Raw genomic sequence first — 5,673 nt, 5'->3', positions numbered from 1 at the left:
TTCATAATGAGTGCGTTTATATCATTAAAGATCCTAATTATTCGAACTTTGAGAGAACAATAACTTGTATTTCTACAGGTTATCAACAAGGCAAACGATGTGCGGGATGCGGGTGTGTGCGTGCGGACTAACAGGCAACTGTGCACGCATGGCGTGCATGGGCTTGACAAATGTGCACAACTGGATGCAAAACTTGGCAACTTGCCTTGACCACCTTCAGTTTCCTTCAACTTTTCCAATTTTCCCCACCTTCAATTTTTTCAAAAGCCTAGGGTCCTCTTCTTCCCTCAATTATCACTAATTTGGTTTAAGAATATTTTAATTTGCCCGAGTAAGTTGGAAGAACTAAGCTCCCCTTTTCACCCTTTATATAGCCCACGAGTCTTGTCCCCCCTTCCTAGCTCTTGCGTTGACAGCTCCTACTTAATCACTTGATTAAGTGTCAATCCCAATTTAAGCCACAATTAACTCCCCTTTGAAGTAGTTAAACCAAATTTATTTGGTTCTTAACTTACCCTATAATCCACTACATCCTACTTAGACTTAGTTAAATCTCCTCTTATTTTTCCACCTCCTACATCCAAGCCTTACTTACTTGGCACCAGTTGTCCCCCTAGCCTTCTTCCTTAAGCAATCTTAAGTGAATTCATATCCAAATAATGAGGATGTATTTATACTCCATCTCCCCACCATGCGTTGGCCTTTCCTTTTCCCTTCTCACCATGCGTTGGCCTTTCCTTTTCCCTTCTCACCATGCGTTTGACACACTATTAATGTTTGGTCTCCTTTATGTTTGGCCTTTATCCAACTATTCCTCCATCTTTCTTGAGTATGCATCCAAAGTGTACTTCTTCATGCTTCCAACCCTTCTTCTTCTTCCCTTTATAGTATGCATATAAAGCTACATCCTTTTGTTCAAATGTAAATCCTTCCTAAGTCATGCGTCCAACATGTGATTGAGTTCTCCCTTTAAGTTATGCGTCCAAAAGGCCTTCCAAGGTCATCTGTTCAAGATGACTTCCTAAGGTCATGGATCCCATTTTACTTCCTATTGTCCAAGACATTCCCCTATAATGACCTAACCATGAATCCTAAGATATTTCCAAGAGAGGTTTCTTCCTTAAGTTGTGATCCAAGTACCCCTTCTCGGTTGTAGCACTCAATGCCATCTCACCCCTTGAGATGTTTCATGCTCACCTCCTTAAAGCTTGCATCCAATATTTCAACAAATGGAATTGTGTTAAACTGTTATAGGCATAAATTGCTATACACAATCCCTAAGAAGATAACTTCTCAAGGTTGATGAGTTGAGCTTTGTTCAAACTTTACTCCAACACATGCTTCGTAGGCTATACTTAGTCAATTTCTAACCCCAATATTTTATGCATCCAACTTCACATTTTCAATCTTTTCCTACTAACACAACCAATGTTACTCTTCACTCTTTTCACCTCCTAATCCCAACCCATACTATACTTTCTTTAGTAGTACTTAATCAAATTTTGTCCTCAACCGCAAGGGCAATTTTAGGCCCTTTAATCCTAGAGTTTGCTATCCAAATCGAATCAACGGGGTTGATTCAAGGTTTTAAGGCTTACAAGTTATTACCCCCTTTTGAGAATTTCGTCCTTCAAATTCAACTAATGTGGTTTAGAATTCAAAGTAAAATTATTAATCATCAAGTTTCCAATCCTTTTCCAGTAAAATTATTAATCATCAAGTTTCCAATCCTTTTCCAATAACCAAACTCTATTTATATTAATAACTTCCATGGTTCTTTACATATTATTTCCAAAGTTTCCTGGATACACAACCTATAAACAACTTAGTTCCTCAAGCATCTGGAGTTTTTCCCCTATTTCCCAGCACCTTTAGTGAATCTTCCATCTCTTGCTAAGTTACAACATACAGTCTTCCTTGTTGCTGAGATTGATCTACCACTCCCTTCTATTTTGCTCCACCTGATCCTCCTCCATTAGAACCTCTAGGCCTTGATACTTGATTAACAATTTGTGAAGTGGTTCCTTGTATTTCTTCATCCACTTGCATTATCAAGAAAATCTCCATGAACATTCAGTCCTCACCGAGACTACCTCTTATTAGTTTTATACTTGGACTTTTTAGGAGAAAACTTCTTAATTTTTCACGATTATTTGAGCACATGATACAGTGTGGAAAGACACTAAGGGAGAGGTTCGAAGACGCTTGGCCGAGAGGGAGAGAAGGGCTATGTAATTACAGTCTTTGTTGGCTGTTGTTCCGGCACTTTCTTTTCTTTGTCAAATTCCGTCTTACCATAAAATGTTGTAAGCGCCGAGGATTTTCTAAAGTCCAGCTAATTTTGTTTTGGTTTTGGTCTTTGTTTTCACAGGTGCACACTCGATTAAAGGAGTATTGCAAGTTTTCGTTGGAAAGCTGGAAACAGTATATGAGTGATGGTACACCACCTGAGTTTGATACTGACCTTGAGATCAGATGAAGGGTTAGAACAAACTGGGGAAGAAGGCAGAGAAACCGAAATATGGTTGATCCTGACGCACAAAATGCAGCCAACAATGCAGACACATAACTTAATCCTGCATTGCTAGTGCATGAACACAATATACCTATAAGAGAGTATGTGTTGCCGAATCTTTATGACTTTTCACTAGGAATCATGCGCTCAGTGTTTGATGGAACCAGGTTTGAGATGAAGTCTTTGATGCTGCAGATGATTCAGGCTGCTGTTCGGTTTGGAGGTGCCATCGGAGAAGATCCACGTGCACACTTGAAGAGCTTCATGCAGATTTGCAACACATTTGTGATTCCAGGAATTACAGCTGAAGGGATCTGATTGTCACTTTTCCTTTAAAGATGAATCTGGAAAATGGGCCTATTCACTTGAATCAGGTGAAATCACCAATTGGGAATGGATGGTAGAAAAGTTTATTCATAAATATTTCCTTCCTACAGTGAACGCACGATGCTAACGTGACATTGCAACCTTTGAACAGAAAGAAACAAAAACATTGAGTGAAGCGCGGGTCTGATTCAAGAGACTTGTTAGAAATTGCTCACACAATGATATACATGATTGCGTCTAAATGATGATCTTTTATGGTGAATTAAATCAGCCATCGCAATGTGGTAGATGCCTTAAAGGATTATTGGGCAAAACGTATACTGAAGCAAAGGCTATTTGGGATTGAATCTCAAGATACCATGATGAATGGGTCAAAGACAGTTACGAAACAAGCTTTATAGATAGACAAAAAACAAACATTGGACTAATTGAGATTGATATCGCCACTCATCTATCAGCACAAATGGGAGCAGTGAATAGTTTGCTAAAAACCATGGCGTTTAACAATGAAAACTGGCACGGAATGTCAACCAGATTAATGCGTTGAGCTAAGTTGTAGCAGCTGGTTGTGTGGAATATGGCGAACAATATTCTTATGAAATGTGCCCACAAAATTCCCGTGTCTGCTTTGTACATAACAACCCATATGGAAACACTTATAACCCAGATGGAGAAATCATCTGAATTTTTCTTGGGGAGGTAATCAACAATGGCAACCAAATAAAATGGGAGGACATCAGCAGACGAAAAGAGGCACTTCACCAGGATTTCACCAAGGAAACCAAGGAAATCAGCAGATACAGAATCGATCACAACAAGCGTCCAGTTAGTATTGAAAGTCCCTATTATGATGCATTGTGAAATGAACCTAAAATGTGCATTATTTGCCTCTTAATTAGACCCATTTTTATTGGATTTAATGCGTTTTCTAGTTGTTTTTAAGGAATTATAAAGAAAACGAGTATTGAAAGCCACAAGACTAAACCGAGCCAAAAACCCTCAAGAAAATGGAAGGAAAACAAGAAAAACCCTAAAACAGAGCAGTATCGCAACGCTAGGTCAATGTTGCCCTCAGCGCTTTTCTTTGAGAAAAGAGTTTTTGGGCAAATTGAAGAGTGTCATTGTGCTATATTGAAGCGCAACACCACACTTTGGTAAGGAGGTCTGTGCGAGGAGCTAAAGCAAGGTAGCAACGCGGTGCTACCTTAGAGCATCGCGACGCTAGACATAAATTTATGGAAAATATATTTCACTTTTGGAAAATCTTGCCTATTTATTCTAAGGTTTTTGGTTGGCCACCACATAGAATATTGGAGTGTTTGAGACCCAAAGAGGGAGAGAGTTTAGAGCAAAATATGAAGTCCTCATGAAGCTAGAAGGATCAAGGATCATTGGAAGGCCAAAACCATCCCGAAGATGTACTTGGAAGTCGGATAACTTCTTTTCCCCTTCTTTATTCTTGATTTATTTATTGTATTTTGGTACTATAATGTTGGTTTTGTCCATGGAAGTCATGTTAGACTAAAGTTTTCTTAGTTTTAGGAGTAGATGAATTCTTAGGTTAAATTGTCGAACACTTTGCTTCTTGAAAGTTAATTTACATTTACGCTTTCTAGCATGTCTATTCTTAATACTTTTGAATGTTTGATCAATGTTTTTGAAGAGCTTGCGTCGAAAGGTTCCTCCGGTAAGCAAGCTTATCCATCCTTGGACGCTTTCTTTTACTCTGCTTTCTTTTAATTCTACCATAGTAATATATTTAGTTTGGATGAATGGTGTTGAGAATATGATTGACTGCCTTGAATGACTCCTTGCTTTATTGAATCATCTGTTATTGTTGAATTAATTAATTTCTTGTGTTTGTGTTGAACCCTTATATCCAAGTGTTGAGTGACTGCATGTTTGCTGATGCCTGCCTGGCCACGCACTGAGTGCTTTATTGCACTTGTGTAGTAATCCCGTGTGTTTCCAAGAAAACCCCATTGAGCGGTATAGCATCAAATGCTAGGTGGCTATGTAGATCCTCTCTCTCCTCTCAGTACACCATTTTGAAGCAACTACACTCAAGTGTAACGTTTCGAAACCCTAATCACATGCCTATTTATAGGTGCGCCTTTTCTTCTTCTTCATTTTCTTCTCCTATTCATCTTCTTTCTCGAGAGCTCACCGACTGATATCTAAAGCTTCTGACTCACAAAACCGCTCCTGTGACTCTGCAAACGATGGTCATGTGTCGTCTTACTCAACCAACTACAACATGTCATAATCCCCTTCTTCTTCCACCGTCCAAAAGCCTCATTCGCCAAAGTGTTCGTGTCACACCCCCTCTCAAGTTACCCTCTTAACCTAGAAGAAGATGTGACGGCAGTAGTTACTAACTCTAGTCAGCACTTATTGCCTACTCTTAACCTGACTTCTGGATTTTGCTCAGTGAGTGACTATTAGAAAACATAACATGCCATGCTTCTCATTTATATAAAACATGTAAACATACCGGAATCATTTCAAGCAACTTCCTTTTAAAAAGTAAACATAGTCATAACATCAAGCTTTTGAGAAGAAAATTAATTAAACATCGTTAAACCTTAGTTGAGAACGAGCATACACTGCTCTAGCTCCCAACATCTATATGAGGCCAAGAGACCCATACTTCGGCCTCAGGTTACTGGAATATGGCTTAGGAGACCCATACTTCAGCCTCTCATTCAGAACTTCCTACGTGCACTTGATACCAACTTGTCACACCTCCTCCCAGATTACCCTCTTAACCTGAAAGGAGATGTGACGACAGTAGTTACCAACCCTTTTGCTGGCACTTACTGCCTAACCTA

General features: G+C 39.2%; 1 long non-coding RNA gene across 1 annotated transcript; it reads left to right on the top strand.

Moving 5' to 3' along the window:
• Positions 1–802: 802 nt before the first annotated feature.
• On the top strand, positions 803–3,815 carry LOC120091688 (uncharacterized). Its single transcript, XR_005485814.2, has 2 exons — positions 803–2,616; positions 2,711–3,815. It is a non-coding gene; the product is annotated as an uncharacterized LOC120091688 (long non-coding RNA).
• Positions 3,816–5,673: the final 1,858 nt, after the last annotated feature.

The sequence above is a fragment of the Benincasa hispida genome, chromosome 11 (genome assembly GCF_027475165.1).
Source record: "Benincasa hispida cultivar pf3 chromosome 11, pf3_genome.v1.1, whole genome shotgun sequence".
NCBI lineage: Eukaryota > Viridiplantae > Streptophyta > Magnoliopsida > Cucurbitales > Cucurbitaceae > Benincasa > Benincasa hispida.
This window is presented reverse-complemented; position numbering and strand designations above follow the sequence as displayed.